General features: G+C 43.5%; 1 protein-coding gene across 1 annotated transcript in view; it reads right to left on the bottom strand.

The window, feature by feature from the left end:
- LOC129844359 (alpha/beta hydrolase domain-containing protein 17C) overlaps positions 1–19,750 on the bottom strand; it is a 52,392-nt gene that overhangs the window by 31,187 nt on the left and 1,455 nt on the right. The window lies entirely within an intron of this gene.

Below are 19,750 nucleotides of genomic sequence, written 5' to 3'. Positions count from 1 at the left end.
CTAGTTATTTTCTGTATGTGGGTTTTAGCCACATTTCAGCCTATTGCCCTGTGTTTCCATCTAGCTACTCATCTTATGCACCAATTGTCATTCAATGTCCCCACTTCTTATTTAAGAAAAATAATAATATTACCATGTTATCACATAGGAATACATGCTGGGTTAAAGATGCTCATTAACAGCGTGTTAAACAGCATGAGTAGGTATTCTCTTTGGAGGACAGAGGAGGTTCAGAACTGGCCAGGTCATATGTCCATGGATGCCTGAGGCACTGGGATGGCCAGCCTGAGGAGAGGTGAGAGAAGAGGAGAGGTGTCCATCAGTGGGAGACACAGGAGTGTGAGGTCTTTACTCATGTCATGATTCAAACGATTCACTGGAAAACAGACTGGCAGAGACCACCTAGACAGCACTGACAACTGGTCACAGGCTGTGGAGAGTGCACAGAAATGAGGCACAAAGGCCCATCAACATCTAGGCTCAAACCACACGCAACTGGTCAACTCCATCACCGTGGGGCTGAAGGGTGCTGCGTTGAAACTGATACTCCACCCCCGTGGGACGGAAGGGTGCTGCGTTGAAACTGATACTCCACCCCCGTGGGGCTGAAGGGTGCTGCGTTGAAACTGATACTCCACCCCCGTCTGGTGGAAAGGTGCTGCGTTGAAACTGATACTCCACCCCCGTGGGGCGGAAGGGTGCTGCGTTGAAACTGATACTCCACCCCCGTGGGGCGGAAGGGTGCTGCGTTGAAACTGATACTCCACCCCCGTGGGGCGGAAGGGTGCTGCGTTGAAACTGATACTCCACCCCCGTGGGGCTGAAGGGTGCTGCGTTGAAACTGATACTCCACCCCCGTGGGGCGGAAGGGTGCTGCGTTGAAACTGATACTCCACCCCCGTGGGGCGGAAGGGTGCTGCGTTGAAACTGATACTCCACCCCCGTGGGGCGGAAGGGTGCTGCGTTGAAACTGATACTCCACCCCCGTGGGGCTGAAGGGTGCTGCGTTGAAACTGATACTCCACCCCCGTCTGGTGGAAAGGTGCTGCGTTGAAACTGATACTCCACCCCCGTGGGGCGGAAGGGTGCTGCGTTGAAACTGATACTCCACCCCCGTGGGGCGGAAGGGTGCTGCGTTGAAACTGATACTCCACCCCCGTGGGGCGGAAGGGTGCTGCGTTGAAACTGATACTCCACCCCCGTGGGGCGGAAGGGTGCTGCGTTGAAACTGATACTCCACCCCCGTCTGGTGGAAAGGTGCTGCGTTGAAACTGATACTCCACCCCCGTGGGGCGGAAAGGTGCTGCGTTGAAACTGATACTCCACCCCCGTGGGGCTGAATGGTGCTGCGTTGAAACTGATACTCCACCCCCGTCTGGTGGAAAGGTGCTGCGTTGAAACTGATACTCCACCCCCGTGGGGCGGAAAGGTGCTGCGTTGAAACTGATACTCCACCCCCGTGGGGCGGAAGGGTGCTGCGTTGAAACTGATACTCCACCCCCGTGGGGCGGAAGGGTGCTGCGTTGAAACTGATACTCCACCCCCGTGGGGCGGAAGGGTGCTGCGTTGAAACTGATACTCCACCCCCGTGGGGCGGAAGGGTGCTGCGTTGAAACTGATACTCCACCCCCGTGGGGCGGAAGGGTGCTGCGTTGAAACTGATACTCCACCCCCGTGGGGCGGAAGGGTGCTGCGTTGAAACTGATACTCCACCCCCGTCTGGTGGAAAGGTGCTGCGTTGAAACTGATACTCCACCCCCGTGGGGCGGAAAGGTGCTGCGTTGAAACTGATACTCCACCCCCGTGGGGCTGAATGGTGCTGCGTTGAAACTGATACTCCACCCCCGTCTGGTGGAAAGGTGCTGCGTTGAAACTGATACTCCACCCCCGTGGGGCGGAAAGGTGCTGCGTTGAAACTGATACTCCACCCCCGTGGGGCGGAAGGGTGCTGCGTTGAAACTGATACTCCACCCCCGTGGGGCGGAAAGGTGCTGCGTTGAAACTGATACTCCACCCCCGTGTGGTGGAAAGGTGCTGCGTTGAAACTGATACTCCACCCCCGTGGGGCTGAAGGGTGCTGCGCTGAAACTGATACTCCACCTACATTGTATTGAGGATTTCAGAGTTTCGTCTTTTCCTTTATTTTCAAAGAATATCTTTAAGCCAGGCCCTGGACTTTTCCCATGTCAGGTCACATGGTCTAATAGCCTACAGCCTGCACAGTCTGCTGGATGTGGGCGCATTACCATCAAATGCAATCCAGCCTCTCTTTAGCTTGGCCTGTACTCTACTGTCCATACTAGAATCTGCTTCTCCCACAGAGCACCAGGCATAGCTATGATGCTAGCCAGACCCCGCCACGGTAGGAAGGGAACAGGGAAGAGACAGGATGAGCATCCTGAGGGAGCAGTAGGGCCGGAGTTAGCCAAGGGTACAGACCAAGCGTTTATGGAGTACTCTGGTGCACTTCACCCACATTGTAACCATTTGGCCCGTTGACCCTATTTGCCTGAAAACACAAAAGAGGCATGGTGTTAAAAATCCTTAACGCTTGTAGAAAAGGAGCATTAAAAAGCACATCCCCTCTGGAGGATGAAACAACTGGTGTAGGGCTATGCTCTGTCAAGTCCTTAGTCCCTGGAGCACAAAGAGACCATGACGCACCACCGAGGGCTTCTAAAAAGAAGACACTGCCAACACGACAGTGAGTGTTTGATTGATCCTTGTTCCAAATCGCCCTAACATGTTGACAGCTGTGGAGGATTAGAAACTGGGCACAACGTACATTCCAGACCCCTTCTCTAAATAGTTTTCAATTATTTTGCCGTAATGACTTAATCCCCTCGTGGATATAGTTAATGTTCACGTGCTTTATGGGTGGGGAAAAGGGTCAAATTAATTCAGCGGGATTGATAAAGCTAAGCCTCCCACCAATGAATAATTTAGTGCAATGTTATTAGCTGCACGTAAACAGACGTGCAGCATGGGGCTAAGCCTAAATGATGGGGCTGTGTGAGAACTGTAATGAGCGACATTAGCATACACTAGCTTGTTTACTGATGTGCATGTTAAGAAAGGAGGGTTCCTCAAGAAAACCAGTTGTGACTCTAGAGCTGGTGTAGAGAAGAGGTGCATGGCCAGGTGAAGTTGTGACTCTAGAGCTGGTGTAGAGAAGAGGTGCATGGCCAGGTGAAGTTGTGACTCTAGAGCTGGTGTAGAGAAGAGGTGCATGGCCAGGTGAAGTTGTGACTCTAGAGCTGGTGTAGAGAAGAGGTGCATGGCCAGGTGAAGTTGTGACTCTAGAGCTGGTGTAGAGAAGAGGTGCATGGCCAGGTGAAGTTGTGACTCTAGAGCTGGTGTAGAGAAGATGTGCATGGCCAGGTGAAGTTGTGACACTAGAGCTGGTGTAGAGAAGATGTGCATGGCCAGGTGAAGTTGTGACTCTAGAGCTGGTATAGAGAAGATGTGCATGGCCAGGTGAAGTTGTGACACTAGAGCTGGTGTAGAGAAGATGTGCATGGCCAGGTGAAGTTGTGACTCTAGAGCTGGTATAGAGAAGAGCTGCATGGCCAGGTGAAGTTGTGACTCTAGAGCTGGTGTAGAGAAGAGGTGCATGGCCAGGTGAAGTTGTGACTCTAGAGCTGGTGTAGAGAAGAGGTGCATGGCCAGGTGAAGTTGTGACTCTAGAGCTGGTGTAGAGAAGAGGTGCATGGCCAGGTGAAGTTGTGACTCTAGAGCTGGTGTAGAGAAGAGGTGCATGGCCAGGTGAAGTTGTGACTCTAGAGCTGGTGTAGAGAAGAGGTGCATGGCCAGGTGAAGTTGTGACTAGAGCTGGTGTAGAGAAGAGGTGCATGGCCAGGTGAAGTTGTGACTCTAGAGCTGGTGTAGAGAAGATGTGCATGGCCAGGTGAAGTTGAGGGATTTTAAGGTCTGCTTATTCATCATTTTCATTTATTGGCAACAATTAGCAGCCTGTTGTATATGATTTATTACAGGGATTCAAACTGGACAAGAAATATGATTCCATATCTGAACCTATTCTTAGTTTACAACATGTAGCTTAGCAACAAGGCGGGTTATTTGTCAGGCTCTCAATAGGACATCAAATCCAATTTTATTTGTCACATGCTTCGTAAACAACAGGTGTAGACTAACAGTGAAATACTTGCTTACGGGTCCTTCAATGCAGTGGTAAAAATAAAAAGTAACAAATAAAACATTTAGTGACAAGGAATAAATGCACAGTGAATAACAATAACATGGCTATATGCAGGGAGTACCAGTACCAAGTCAATGTGCAGGGGTATGAGGTAATAACATGGTACTGGTACTCCCTGCATATAGCCATGTTATTACCTCATACACAGGCACATTGACTTGGTACTGGTACACCCTGCATATAGCCATGTTATTACCTCATACCCCTACACATTGACTTGGTACTGGTACTCCCTGCATATAGCCATGTTATTACCTCATACACAGGCACATTGACTTGGTACTGGTACACCCTGCATATAGCCATGTTATTACCTCATACCCCTACACATTGACTTGGTACTGGTACTCCCTGCATATAGCCATGTTATTACCTCATACCCCTGCACATTGACTTGGCTATATGCAGGGAGTACCAGTACCAAGTCAATGTGCAGGGGTATGAGGTAATAACATGGCTATATGCAGGGAGCACCAGTACCAAGTCAATGTGCCTGTGTATGAGGTAATAATCAGCTAGGCCTACACTAGGATGATCAAACACCACCTACAGGTTAACCAGGGTAACACTGTCCCTTCTCTCCCATCCCCAACCTGTCCCAGAGACAGTCCCAGGGGTGATGGTGAGTCGTGATGTGAAGATACAGAAGGAGATTTACGACCTACAGACATGTACTTCAAGCCCATAAAGCAGAAGGCCAACATGGCGTGTAACGAGCACTGTAAATTCTGTCTCCCTGTAACCTCAGGGGGTCAGGCAGAGCACAACAGTGAGTCACGACTACAGCTCTGCGTCATGTGTACGTCAAGTGTCTCTTCACCACTATTTCAACAATAACATGGCACGACCATCTCGGAAACGTTGAGCAAGCAAGGAGAAAAACCTATCTGGAATGAAATGCAGCCGGTGTGTTACTAGGCAGGGTATGGCATCCACAGGACTTTATAGTACTGTACCGGAGGGCAGATTAATGCAGAGGGTGTGTTACTAGGCAGGGTATGGCATCCACAGGACTTTATAGTACTGTACCGGAGGGCAGATTAATGCAGAGGGTGTGTTACTAGGCAGGGTATGGCATCCACAAGACTTTATAGTACTGTACCGGAGGGCAGATTAATGCAGAGGGTGTGTTACTAGGCAGGGTATGGCATCCACAGGACTTTATAGTACTGTACCGGAGGGCAGATTAATGCAGAGGGTGTGTTACTAGGCAGGGTATGGCATCCACAGGACTTTATAGTACTGTACCGGAGGGCAGATTAATGCAGAGGGTGACCTCATTTACAAAGCAGCTCCTGTGGTAATCCAGACAAACATATCACACCTGCCTGCAGAGCATTACCAAGGCTAGAGAGGTTGAGGTCGCCCATCTTGTGCTAGCTAGGTAGACCAGTTTAAATCAGAAGGCCTATATTAATGGCACCTCATTTCCTATAGTGCACACCTTTGGGCAGAGCGCCAAGCAACCCAGGCAAAAACAAATGTAGTGTACTTGCCCAGGGTTTCCTAAACTCTGTCCAAAACCCACGTTTTGGGTTTTGCCCTACCACTACACAGCTGAATCAAATAATCAAAACTTGATGAGTTGGTTATTTTAAATAGGTTGTGTAATGCTAGGGCAAAAACCAAAGCATGCACCCAGGGGGGGCCCCAGGACCACGTTTGGGAAACCCTGGTCCAGCCTATAATAGGATCAGGGTGTCATTTCAGATGCAGCCACAGAACATATATTAAGGCCATGCTGTGGACTGGTATATGATCTGACATCTTGAAAACTTCATCCTCCCTTTCTTATCAGTACTTTTAATGCACTGAGTAACCTGCATCCCAGACCTGCTGTTTTCAACTCTTAATGATCGGCTATGAAAAGCCAACTGAAAATTATTCATGATTATTATTTGACCATGCTTGTCACTTATGAACATTTTGAACATCTTGGCATAGTTCTGTTATAATCTCCACCCGGCACAGCCAGAAGAGGACTGGCCACCCCTCATAGCCTGGTTCCTCTAGGTTTCTTCCTAGGTTTTGGCCTTTCTAGGGAGTTTTTCCTAGCCACCGTGCTTCTACACCTGCATTGCTTGCTGTTTGGGGTTTTAGGCTGGGTTTCTGTACAGCACTTCGAGATATTAGCTGATGTACGAAGGGATATATAAAATAAACTTGATTGATTGATTGATGTTCAGCTGGCAAAACCCTATGCATTCATGTTCAGAAGGCCTACATTAGGTTGGATTTGAATTGATTCTACAGGTAGGGTATTATAACAGACCAAATCATTTCTGGAAGCTTGGGGATATTGTGTCTGGCCCTTCCCTAGCATCCAGCCATCTCCTCTAAATGGGGCAGTAATCTTCTCTCAGGGCATGGGGGAAACCACACTTCATCTATGCCGGAGCACATCTCCACTCCCGCCAGCGTTACCCCGGCAACAGTGAGGGATGACAGAGAAAGAAAGACAAGTAGTAATAAAAGAATGAAACCAATAAAGGAGGGGTTTTCTGATTTCTTTTCATTGCCCTCTGATAGCAATGACATTTGAGGAATCTGTCCCTTAACTTTGTGACTGCCCTTAGCTGTGTTGAAAATAACCGTATAATGCACGAGGACGGAGGCCTGGACATGCCTATTCAAACTGACATGACATTAATATGACTGTAGCTTGGAGAGAATATCCCGGTGTGCGGTGCAAGGTGAGCAGCATGAGGCTCGTCTCACAACACAATGGCGACCCGTCATTCAGGGCAGGTGGGGCAGAAAATACATGGGTGGGTGGGGGGGGGGGGGGTGGGGGTTGGGGGCTTGCCTGTCTTGCCTGTTATTTTGGCAATATGTGTCACATATCAGTTTGCAAACATTGTAAAAATATATATCATTGAGTTAATAAAGCCGCATACAAACATGGTCTCTTTTTTGTTTTCTTGAGTAAGGCAACTACAAAATGCAGGTGTTTCACCCAAGCTCAGTGCTTTCTGTGGTGGTGGGGCAGGCCAGCAGAAAAAGGAACATTGCACGGTGATTAGCTCAGCATTGCACCGTGATTTGCTCAGTGTTCAGTCACTCATGGGGACACTACGTCACCTGCATTTAGTAAGGGTAGACATAAAAAATGTGAGTCCTTGGGTTCTGCCATAGACTTCGATTAGAAGTGTCCATCCAAGAAGGCTCAAGGTCATTGGCCACAGATAAAACAACGTCAAATCGCGTTATATCTACAGTAGCTTTGATTGGACTGATCATGTCAACATCTTACTTTCAAAAAATCTTAGCTAGCAGTCATCATCATGAATCAAGTCGACAAACTACTGGCAAATCTTTTAATCCTTGTCATATGAAGAGAAATAATATATAAAAACATATCAGTGCTCATCGCCAATAAAGATTACACAAGTTGGAAACGAGTCGTTTGGAAGGAATCAGTGGCTAACTGCAAGCTTTGCAAAGAAACCACAAATGTTAGCCTGCTATTCAATGGAGTGGCTGTGTTTCTCCCCCCCAAGTTCACAACATAAATCCAGAGAATGCCAGACGGGGCAAATTGTGTCAAACTTTGTCATCACAAAGGACCACTGCGCCACCTTCACAAGGTGAGTCCAAAAATGTAATGTATGCTGCTGCATAAATGTAATATGCAAGGGAGAAATGTATACTGTAGCTAAGAAAGTGCTTTGACAGTGCTACTGATAGTTGTGGTAGTGCTTGCAAACTCAGCACACACATTATTCTATAATAGAATTGTGTTATTTGACGTGTCAAATTAAAAGCTTATTTAACGCGTCAAATAGCGTTATATGACGTGCATCTTTGACACGCAAAGACCCAAACGGCATTGAATGTGCCTCACCCTAATAATTGTGTCTATTTTCACCTACTCTTCTAATTTGGTGGTGCACATATAGCCTATAACCTGTTTTAGAGAAACGTAATCATCGAACACTAAGCTTTCATTGTCTGTTTATATGCGCCCTTTATTTATGCTATGGTTTTGACTTGGTGTACAGGGAGTACACTAAGAATGGCCCATGTTCTGTATTCTGTCGCTGTACATTTCAAAAGTGCTGAACAAATACTTATATTGACTACGTCCGTTGTCGCTTGCTCATTAATGTCTTAATCGAAATGATGGATTCCTTCTTATCCGCTTGTTGTCCACGTATGCCATAGTTTGTACATCTCAATTGTCAGTAGAAACCACATTTGTTTAAGCAAGTCAGCCATATCAGCTATGTTTTTTTAAAAGGCAGTAAATGAGGCTGAATGAACTGTTTTGCTGCCAGACAAGGCTCCGCTGAAAGCCAGGTGTAACAATGGTAAGGTGTTGGGACTCCGCTGTTGGGACATCTTTATTATGTAGGCCCCAACAGTTTGTGGGCACCGCTTGTCACCGTTATAGTGCAATTAATCTTGTGTTGTGTAGTGGCTTTGGTGGCATGCATCCCACTTTTTTTTTTTGCCCCACCAAGATTTACATGCTCTCACCATGATTTACTGTCGTCTCATTACTTTCAAATATCCTAGAGAATCCTCCTCAGTCTATGGAAACCTGGCGTCACCTCAATTCATATGTACAGTTCCTTCAGAATATTCTCACGCCTGGACTATTTCCACATTTTGTTGTGTTAGGGCCTGAATTTTAAATGGATTACATTTAGACTATGTCACTGGCCTACACACAATACCCCATAATGACAAAGTGGAATTATGTTTTTTGATATAGTTAGAAAATAATAAAAAACGAAAAGCTGAAATGTCTTGAGTATTCAACCCCTTTGTTATGGCAAGCCTACATAAGTTCAGGAGTAAACATTTGCTGAACAAATCATATACTAAGTTGCATGGACTCACAGTGCGCAATAAGTGTTTAACCTGATGAGGGCAGAGGGCGCTGTTTTCACTTTGGGGGAAAAACGTGCCCAATTTAAACGGCCTTGTACTCAATTCTTGCTCGTACAATATGCATATTATTATTACTATTGGATAGAAAACACTCTCTAGTTTCTAAAACCGTTTGAATTTTGTCTGTGAGTAAAACAGAACTCATTTGGCAGCACACTTTCTGACCAGGAAGTGGAAAGTCTGAAAATGATGCTCCATTCAAGGGCCTGCCTATAAATGGGCATGATACGTATGAGTATACATGCACGTCATACACCTTCCCCTAGATGTCAAAAGGAAGTGAGAGAAGAAATTAAGTGTTTATCTTGATCTGAGGTGGAATTAATCCTCTTGGCACGACGAGTCATCCATTTCCTGTTTTCTGGAAAGCGCGAAGATGGACCTGGAATTGCCTTCTGAAAAGCTGTCGTTATAGGCGACTACTATCTCCGGCTTTGATTTTATTTGATACATGTCACAATATCATCGTAAACTATGTTTTTTCAATATAGTTTTATTAGATTATTGAAATTTTTTCGGGACGTTAGGCGTGTTGCGTTGTCTGTGTGTGTTGACGATGGAAAGCTTTGCGCCACTTGGCCAGTGTGCTTGCTAATTCAAGAGGGAAAAACGATGTTCTAAATCCAAACAACGACTGTTCTGGACAAAGGACCCCTCATCCAACATTCTGATGGAAGATCACCAAAAGTAGGACCCATTTTGTGATGCCATTTCATATATCTGTCGAACTGTGTACTAGTAGTTCTGCGCCCAGGTTTTGGCCACTCTCTCGCTATAACATAAGCCTTATGTCGTAATGAAGATATTTTTAGAATTCTAACACTGCGATTGCATTAAGAACGAGTGTATATCATTTCCTATACAACATGTACTTTTTGTAATGTTTATGAATAGCTATTTGGTCAGAATAGGTGAGAGTCTAATAGAAATATCCGCACATTCTGGGAAAAAGAAGCTACGTTAGCATAATGGATAACCACTGATTTCAGCTCTAAATATGCACATTTTCGAACAAAACATAAGTGTATGTATAACCTGATGTTATAGGACTGTCATCTGAGGAAGGTTTATGAAGGTTAGTGAAAATTAATATCTTTTGCTGGTTTATTCGCTAACGCTAACATGCCTATTGCTATCGCTAACGTGCCTTGATGAATGAATGCGGTTGTGTGGTAGGCTATTGTAGTAAGCTAATATAATGCTATATTGTGTTTTCGCTGTAAAACACATAAAAAAATCTGAAATATTGGCTGGATTCACAAGATGCTTGTCTTTCATTTGCTGTACACGATGCATTTTCCAGAAAAGTTTTATGATGAGTATTTAGGTATTCCACGTTGGTCTCTATAATTACTCTGGCTGCTTCGGTGCTATTTTTGACGGTAGCTGTGATGGTAGCTGCAATGTAAAACTGATTTATACCTCAAATATGCACATTTTTCGAACAAAACATAGATTTATTGTATAACATGTTATAAGACTGTCATCTGATGAAGTTGTTTCTTGGTTAGTTTGGTTGGTTCTTGGTTAGTTAGGTTGGCTTTGTGCATGCTACCTGTGCTGTGAAAAATGTCTGTCCTTCTTTGTATTTGGTGGTGAGCTAACATAAATATACGTGCTATTTTCGCTGTAAAACATTTTAAAAATCGGACATGTTGGCTGGATTGACAAGATGTGTACCTTTCATTTGCTGTATTGGACTTGTTAATGTGTGAAAGTTAAATATTTCTAAAAAATATATTTTGAATTTCGCGCTCTGCTTTTTCAGTGGAATGTGGGAGGAGTTCCGCTGGCGGAACACTGGAGTAACACTGGGGTAAAGGTTAACATGATTTGTGAATACCTACCTCATCTCTGTACCCCACATGTACAATTATCTGTAAGGTCCCTCAGTCAAGCAGTGAATTTCAAACACAGATTCAACCACAAAGACCAGGGAGGTTTTCCAATGCCTCGCAAAGGGTAAAAATAAAAAAGCAGACAGTGAATAACCCTTTGAGCAAATTATTCATTATACTTTGGATGGTGTATCAATACACCCAGACACTACAAAGATACAGGCATCCTTCCTAACTCAGTTGCTGGAGAGGAGGGAAACCACTCAGGGAATTCAGTATGAGGCCAATGGTGACTTTAAAACAGTTTGTTTAATGGCTGTGATAGGAGAAAACTGAGGATGGATCTACAATATTGTAGTTACTCTTTAATACCAATCTAAATAACAGTGATAAGGAAGCCTGAAGAGACTAAAAATATTCCAAAACAAAGGCACTAAAGCAATACTGCAAAAAATGTGGCATAGCAACTAACATTTTGTTATGTTTGGGGCAAATCCAATACAACAAATTACTGAAAACCACTCCCCATATTTTTAAGCATAGTGATGGCTGCATCATGTTATGGGTATGCTAGTAATCATTATCAACTGGGGAGTTTCAGCATAAAAATTAAACGGAACGGATCTAAGCACCGGAAAAATTCTTGAGAAAAACCTGGTTCAGTCTGCTTTCCACCAAACCCTGGGAGATGAACTCACCTTTCAGTAGGACAATAACCTAAAACACAAGGCCAAATATACACTGGAGTTGCTTACCAAGAAGACAGTGAATGTTCTTGCATGGCTGAGTTACAGTTTTGACTTAAATCTGCTTAAAAATCTATGGCAAGACCTGAAAATGGTTGTCTAGCAATGATCAACAAAGTAATTGGACAGAACTTTAAGAAATTAAAAACATAACAGGCATATGTTGCACAATCCATGTGTGGAAAGCGCTGAGACTTACCCAGAAAGACTCGCTGCCAAAGGCGATTCTAACATGTATTGACTCAGGGTTAACTTCTTTCAGCTAGGGGGCAGACTTTTTATGTTTGGAAAAATAACGTTCCCAAGGTAAACGGACTATTTCTCAGGTCCAGATGCTAGAATATGCATATAATTGACAGATTAGGATAGAAAACACTCTAAAGTTTCCAAAACTGTCAAAATATTGTCTGTGACTATAACAGAACTGATTTTTCAGGCAAAAACCAGAGGAAATCCAACCCGGAAGTGCCTTTTATTTGGAAAAATCCATCAACCAGATTCATTTCCCAATGGCTTCCTCAGGCTGTGACCAGGCTTTAGACATAGTTTCAAGCTTTTATTTTGAAAAAAAAAATTGCGATATTTTTCAAAACGCGTCAGGTGTCCTTTGATTAGTTCCTGCGCGCGAGAGATGTAGCTCAACATTTTCTTTCTCTGTAGTATTGAATAGATTACCGTCCGGTTGAAATATGATCTATTATGTATGTTAAAAACAACCTGAGGATTGATTATAAAAAACGTTTGACATGTTTCTACGAACATTACGGATACTTTTTGGAATTTTCGTCTGCCTTTCAGGACCGGAACAAGCCTGTGGTTTTCTGAACATAACACGCAAACCAAATGGCGGTTTTTGGTTATAAAACTAATCTTTATCGAACAAAAATAACATTTATTGTGTAACTGGGAGTCTCGTGAGTGCAAACATCCGAAGATTATCAAAGGTAAGAGATTCATTTTATTGCTTTTCTGACTTTCGTGACCAAGCTAATTTGAGGCTAGCTGTTCTTACTGTTTTGTCTAGTGATTGATAAACTCAAACGCTTGGATTGCTTTCACTGTAAAGCATATTTTCAAAATCTGACACGATAGGTGGATTAACAACAAGCTAAGCTGTGTTTTGGTATATTTCACTTGTGATTTTATGATTATAAATATACATATATATTTTTTGGGCGCTCTGCAATTCAGCGGTTGTTTACAAAAATGATCCCGCTAAAGGGATCCGTGCGGCAAGAAGTTAGATACTTATTTAGTCAAGATAATTTGTAAAACATTATTATTATTATTTATTTTTTTACAAATGTGAGAACTTTTCTTTCACTTTGACGTTGAATAATTGTGTAGGTTGTTGCGAGAATTAAAAAAAAATCGATTTTAATCCCACTATGCTACAACAAAATGTGGAAAAGGGGGTGTGAATGCTTTCTGCACTTTAAAAGGCAGGGCAAAAAAAGGCCTTATTTTTAACCAAATATTGCAATTGCGATTTAGATCAATATACTTAGGTGAACTGATGGAATCATGGAAATCGAATGATTATTCAAATTCTAAAGTTAAAATGTAATATTGGGCACTGAATAATAGTGTTGTTTGACGTGACAAGCACTGAAAAAGCCATGGAGGCGTTCATAGAATTAGGAATTACAATACTAATAGATTCTCAATGGAGGCGTTATTGCGACAGGGTAGGAACCAAATTGTTGGTCAGTGTTTCCCAGGGGAGTGGGACCCTATAATCTTTTGTTACATTAAAATGTTATCTTACTTCATGTAGTTAACATATTCATGCTTTGCCTATTCCTCTCTGATTTAGGCCTACACCAGAACAGGTATCAGGCTGTATTAGCTAGCTATGTTTTCGCTGACTCAGTACATTTCATCTAACTAGCAATTAGCGGCTAACGATTTATTGTAGCCACAACTTGCTAAGCAAAGACAAGCTGTTTGCAGACAGTAAGATACACAAACTAGGTGTCATTATAAATTGCATTTGTGGATTTATATTAAGAAGCGAAGTGGAAAGCAGCATCGTTGTCATCAACATATTTTTGCATCAGCGCATTGATCATGCAGACTGAAGAGTGAACAGTCAGCAAATGATCTCATGGTCGATCAACAACTCCACTCCTCTAGTGACAGGTGGCAGGGTTGGTGAGAGAGGGAGAGAGACGACTCAAGTAGTGGAGTAAACTATAAAAACAAAGTGGCGTATCACATTTAACAAACCAAACATTGAAATACCATTATAGAAAGTAAAGTAAACACCCAAACCAGTCGCGCATCAATACCGGTATACCGTCCAGCCCTAGTATATTGGTCTCATTACGAAGGCTAACCTAAGCCTAGCCTATACAATAGTGCCAACTAACTGCATGGCATACTTCAAGGCAGGGTTTCCCAAACTACACCTTTTGGTTTTTGCCCTAACACTACACAGCTAATTCAAATAATCAAAGCTTGATGAATCAGCTGTGTAGTGCCAGGGCAAAAACCAAAACGTGCACCCTGCTTCAAGGGATAGGCCTACTTCACCACCCACCCCTGTATAAAAGAATGACAGATGCATTCACATATACCTAAAAAACAGTCTCAAGTCAAACAGTGGGAAAGATGGGCACCATTTAATGAAATGGAATAATATGGTGCCTCTGACAATCTTTCCAATTCAAATGGGACTGAGGCCTGCGGATTTCTCTGAACGCATATAGTGGGATCGACACAACAGAACCCTTTAAGTCTAAAACATGCAGACAGACTGATATTTTGGGTTAACTATCCCTTTAAATCAACGGCATCCGAGAGATGTGAAGTCAGTGTGTTACAGGCAGGGTGGTTGGGAGATATGGGCTCTCCTCAGCTGAGGCTTTACAACCACAACAGGAAGGAGACACACCACATCAAGTGAGACGTTAATGAGCAGTATTGATGTAGCTATCTGAATAACTGAACACTAGTCAACTTGTCCAATTCAAGAGAGTAGCCCAAGGTAGGCATTTTTCATTTCTAAGAAATCAAATTGGTTGTGTGCGTGCGCACGTGTTTGTTTCCAGGCACAATCTTAATGGTTTCCCACCAAATGTGATTAAAAAGATATTGAATAAACATAAATATTTTCCGCAGGTAGGCCAGCCACCCCAAAGAGCAGAGAAATGATGAACAGTGTTTTCATGCATGGGCAGGCAGCTCAGGAGGGTCAGGGCATAATAACATGTTTTCATGTTTAAACAAAAGGAGGAGTTGTTAAAGGCTCTCCCTTCAATGGCATTCAGACAATCTGTCAAATCCAGTTTTAATTAGAGACGTGTTTGGAATGGGAAATGATATGGCCTGGCTGGAGTACGTGTTATTCTTCTGTGATCCTATTTTTAATTCATGTTCATTTGAGGGAAGAGGTTCAGCGCCAGGATTATTGATCAGTGTGTGACAGCGAGCAAACAAAATGAATTACATTGTGTAAGTAATTTGTTCTTCCGTAATCATAGCTGTATTAAAACATAAGGCCAAAGAAAGCTCACAGAGCATTGCATGACGTGAAGTCGGCTGCAACACACAGTTGCACTGAACTGATTAGTACAATAAACACAATATAACAAATATGGTGGCAGATCCCCATGACAGGATGGCTGTGAGGTTTATGATGGAGAAGCTCCTGCCATTACCCATCGGAAGGCAGCGGAATAGAACGCAAATTAAACTAGTTGAAATAGTGGTGGGAAGTTGATAATGATACAGTCCTGCCTACAGGCAGGCAAACAGGTATCACTCAAACTGCTGTTTAAGAGAGGAATGATGAAAGGCTTACACAATTGCAAACACACGTGCGTTCCCACACTAGGGGACTTTATCACCAGGCCATTGTGACTGAAGGGGGCTTTATCACCAGGCACTGAAGGCAGGCTCTCAACGCGTCACACTGGCTTCTCCTGAAGCACGTCAGGGCAGCAGCAGCCCACTTTATAGAGCCATTCATTTTCTCACTCAATTACAGCTGACATTCTCCTGAAAAGGCTGATTGTGTCAAACTCGTCCAGGGAAAATGGTTTGACACCACTTTGCTTGACAACTGCTGCCAAGCGACAATAGCCCAATAAGAAAAGGTAACTTGAAAACTGTTGGAAATAACAAAAGGAGCTAGTCCAAGGCCCCTATTCCTTTGTTGAACACTGGTGGTGTGCAGGACCGTGCACAGACCTTTCAGGGGACAGGTGCTAAAAATAAAAAGCACCATATAAAAAATCTATACTTTCAGAATTCATATGTAGAAATGTATAACATACTGTACAAACTGCTTCTGTGGCTAGTTATTTCTTAGCATCGGCCTATTTATTAATGCAACACAATCACAAGCTAGTTCGTTACATTCGAGTCAGTTAGCAGACTTACAGGAGCAACTGGGGTTAAGGGGGTTGATCAAGGGCACAGACTGATTTTTCACCTAGTCTGCTCAGTGATTAGAACCAATGACCTTTCTGTTACTGTTACTGATCCAATGTTCTTAACCACTACCTGCCGCCCAGTGTGGCACAAAAACATGATTGACATGGGGAAAAAAGGGTAGGCTATCAGCTGAACATTGATGTTGATGACGATGAATGTAAATCTGCTAGTTAGCTAGACCTATAATAATTTTACTGTTTATGATTTATCTACAATGATGTTAAATAATATCTTCATAATGTAGCCTAATATTCCTAATATTCTAAGTCATGATATATGGTTGGCTGGCTAGTGGCTGGTGTGGATATTTTAGTATATGGTGGTTAGCTAGAGTCTGGATCCGTGGTTGGCAAAATGTCTGTGTGTGTGCGTGTGCGTGTGCGTGTGCGTGTGTGGTGGTTAAACTTACTCTTGAAAGTTGTAATAGTAGAATACACAAGGTGCAATTTCGCAAAATGGTTATTCCTCGACCTAATAAGGATCACGGTTTGAATTGAAAGTCTTTTCTCCCTGGCTTTGAACTGGTAAAGACTCACACTTGAGTGATCAAGCCTGGAGTCACTGTTAAATGTAGCCTATAGAATTAATCGATTTCATTAACACAGCTTATACTTCACAATTTTTTAGGGACACTAATGGTTCCAAGAAAATGCAGAGTAATGTATTAAAATAACTGATAAGGTGAAAAAAATATTCCTAAGAGCTTAACACACATTGTGAGATTGGTCAGCTAGTGAAATGAGGGATGCACGATATATCGGTGAACATATCGGAATCGGACGATATTAGCTAAAAATGCCAAAATCATCATCGGCCCGATGTCTAGTTTAATGCCTATATGCAAAACCGATGTCAAAGCTGACGTGCATACCTAGATAACGTAATGACCGCACGAAAAACACAGCGCTACACAGAACAAAATCTGAAATATACTAAGCGCAGACTTCCAACAACTAAACAAGTTCAAGTCGAGCAGTCATTTGAAAGAGTAAGAACATTTCAGCGAGACAACTCAAAAGGAAAAATCCATTAACGCCAAGATAACGGAATTAATTTCCCTTGACAATCGACCGTTCTGTCGTGGATGATGTAGGCTTTCGTCGACTGGTCGAGCCCCGGTACACACTACCAAGTAGGCGCTATTTTTCAGATGTTGCTCTACCAGAGTTACACAGTATTGTTGAAACTCACATCTATGAGTTACTTGCTATGTTACTGCCATTAGCTTCTCGGCTGACATTTGGACCAGCGATGTCAGCCCCATGAGCATGCTGAGTCTGACAGCAACAGTGGGTCGTTGAGGATTTCGTACTGAGGAAAGCCATATTGCATGCTCAAGAATGTGCTGGTTCTCATACCACTGCTGCCATTTCAATGGCTTTTGGGAACATGTTTGAAACATGAACACACTCCTAGCTACATTCGAACGGCCTCAAGAAATAAGCTAATCAACTGCGTATGTAGCAGACTGAATACCCTCTGTCATGGCATTGAAACGCCTGCTCAACAAAACCCCACTGTCTGTATCGGCAGTTAAAACTTGCAAAAGTACTCGAGGCTGTGAACAAGCGATTCGTGGCATTCTCTCTGAGCCTCTTTCCTGTGTTGCCACCATGCTTGATGCTAGGTACAAGGACCACTACTTCGACGCAGACAAGTAACAGGATTTATGTGAAATGTTACAGACACAGCTGGACAAGATGGAAACGGACACAGTGACAGTGCGCACCGAGGAAGAGAGGCCACAGACAGACAGAGCTGAAACTTCACTGCTTGACAATGTATGATGAAATCCTGGTTGAGACTGAACAAATGAACAATGAAACAGCACAGCAAGTAAGTGAAAGATAGATTTTGATTATGTTTTACTGGTAAAGGGGACATACGTAAATGCCAACAAAATAACTTTTGTCAGTGTGTGTGTGTGTTTTAACTATTTAAACTGCACTAGAACGCTAAAAGGCAGCTACAATTGTAAATATAGGTATAGTTTTTTTGGCAAGGAAAATATTGGATATCGGTATGTCATATCGGTGCATCACTAAGTGAAACCACCAGGCATTCAAAGTGTATCTAACCTCATCTCACGACACAGTTGGACAAACATATGCCAGCAGTTCCAAAGTAACCTATAAGCAGTATTCATTTCAAACTCGCTGCCCGGCGCAGGTGGGAAGCTGGTGCATGCGATGAGGACAAGTGCGTGGTGGCAGAAGGGAGGGGACTTTTATCAAGATTAATGAGTTCATGAGAACGTATCTAGTTTGACAGGCAATGTTGCATTTCAAATTGAGAAGAGACTAAAAATAAAATGTTAAAAGTAATTAGTTTATAAAAACGGCACCAATTAAAAGGGCACTTCTTGCATAGGAGGGCAGATGCTCCGGCACCCCTTTAATATTTTTATTTTTTATTTCACCTATTAGAAGATGTATGTGCAAGTATAGATACTGGGGTGCAAAGGAGCAAAATAAATAGATAAATAAATATAGTATGGGGATGAGGTAGTCGGATGGGCTATTTACAGATGGACTATGTACAGGTGCATTGATCTGTGAGCTGCTCTGACACATGGTGCTTAAAGTTAGTGAGGGAGATATGAGTCTCCAGCTTAAGTGATTTTTGCAGTTTGTCCCAGTCATTGGCAGCAGAGAACTGGAAGGAAAGGTGGCCAAATGAGGAATTGGCTTTGGGGTTGACCAGAGAAATATACCTGCTGGAGCACTTGCTACAGGTGGGTGTTGCTATGGTGACAAGTGAGCTGAGATAAGGCGGGGCTTTACCTAGCAAAGACTTGTAGAGGACCTGGAGCCTGGAGTGGGTTTGGCGACGAGTATGAAGCGAGGGCCAGCCAACGAGAGCGTACAGGTCACAATGGTGGGTAGTGTATGGGGCTTTGGTGACAAAACAGATGGCACTGTGATCGACTGCATCCAATTTTTTGAGTAGAGTGTTGGAGGCTATTTTGTAAATGACATCGCCAAAGTCGAGGATCGGTAGGATGATCAGTTTTACGAGGGTATGTTTGGCAGCATGAGTGAAGGCTGCTTTGTTGCAAAATAGGAAGCCGATTCTAGATTTAATTTTGGATTGGAGATGCTTAATGTGAGTCTGGAAGGAGAGTTTACAGTCTAACCGGACACCTAGGTATTTGTAGTTGTCCACATATTCTAAGTCAGAACCGTCCAGAGTAGTGATGCTGGACGGGTGGGCAGGGGCGAAATAACCGGTTTGTGTCTCTTTTCTGGTGGATAATCATTAAGACTAGAAACATGGCTGCCTATAAGTTTCTGCTTTATCCAACCACTGTCGTTGTCTTGAATATTGAATGTGGAACTGAAAAGGTGCCGGCAGCAGAGTTGCACCAGGCCTCCTTTACTTCCTACTTAATTTGGGAGTTAAGTCCCGTGGGCAGCACCAAGACATCAGTGGAGGCTGCTGAGGGGAGGATGGCTTATAATATTGGAAACCATGTGTTTGATACCATTCCACTGCTTCCACTCCAGCCTTTACCACAAGCCTGTCCTCCCCAATTAAGGTGCCACCAGCCTCCTGTGCTAGGCATAGGCCTACATTGAAGAGTTATGTGACAGACAGTCACATTACCTGAA

Source organism: Salvelinus fontinalis, unplaced genomic scaffold (genome assembly GCF_029448725.1).
Source record: "Salvelinus fontinalis isolate EN_2023a unplaced genomic scaffold, ASM2944872v1 scaffold_0197, whole genome shotgun sequence".
NCBI classification, from domain to species: Eukaryota; Metazoa; Chordata; class Actinopteri; order Salmoniformes; family Salmonidae; genus Salvelinus; species Salvelinus fontinalis.
This window is presented reverse-complemented; position numbering and strand designations above follow the sequence as displayed.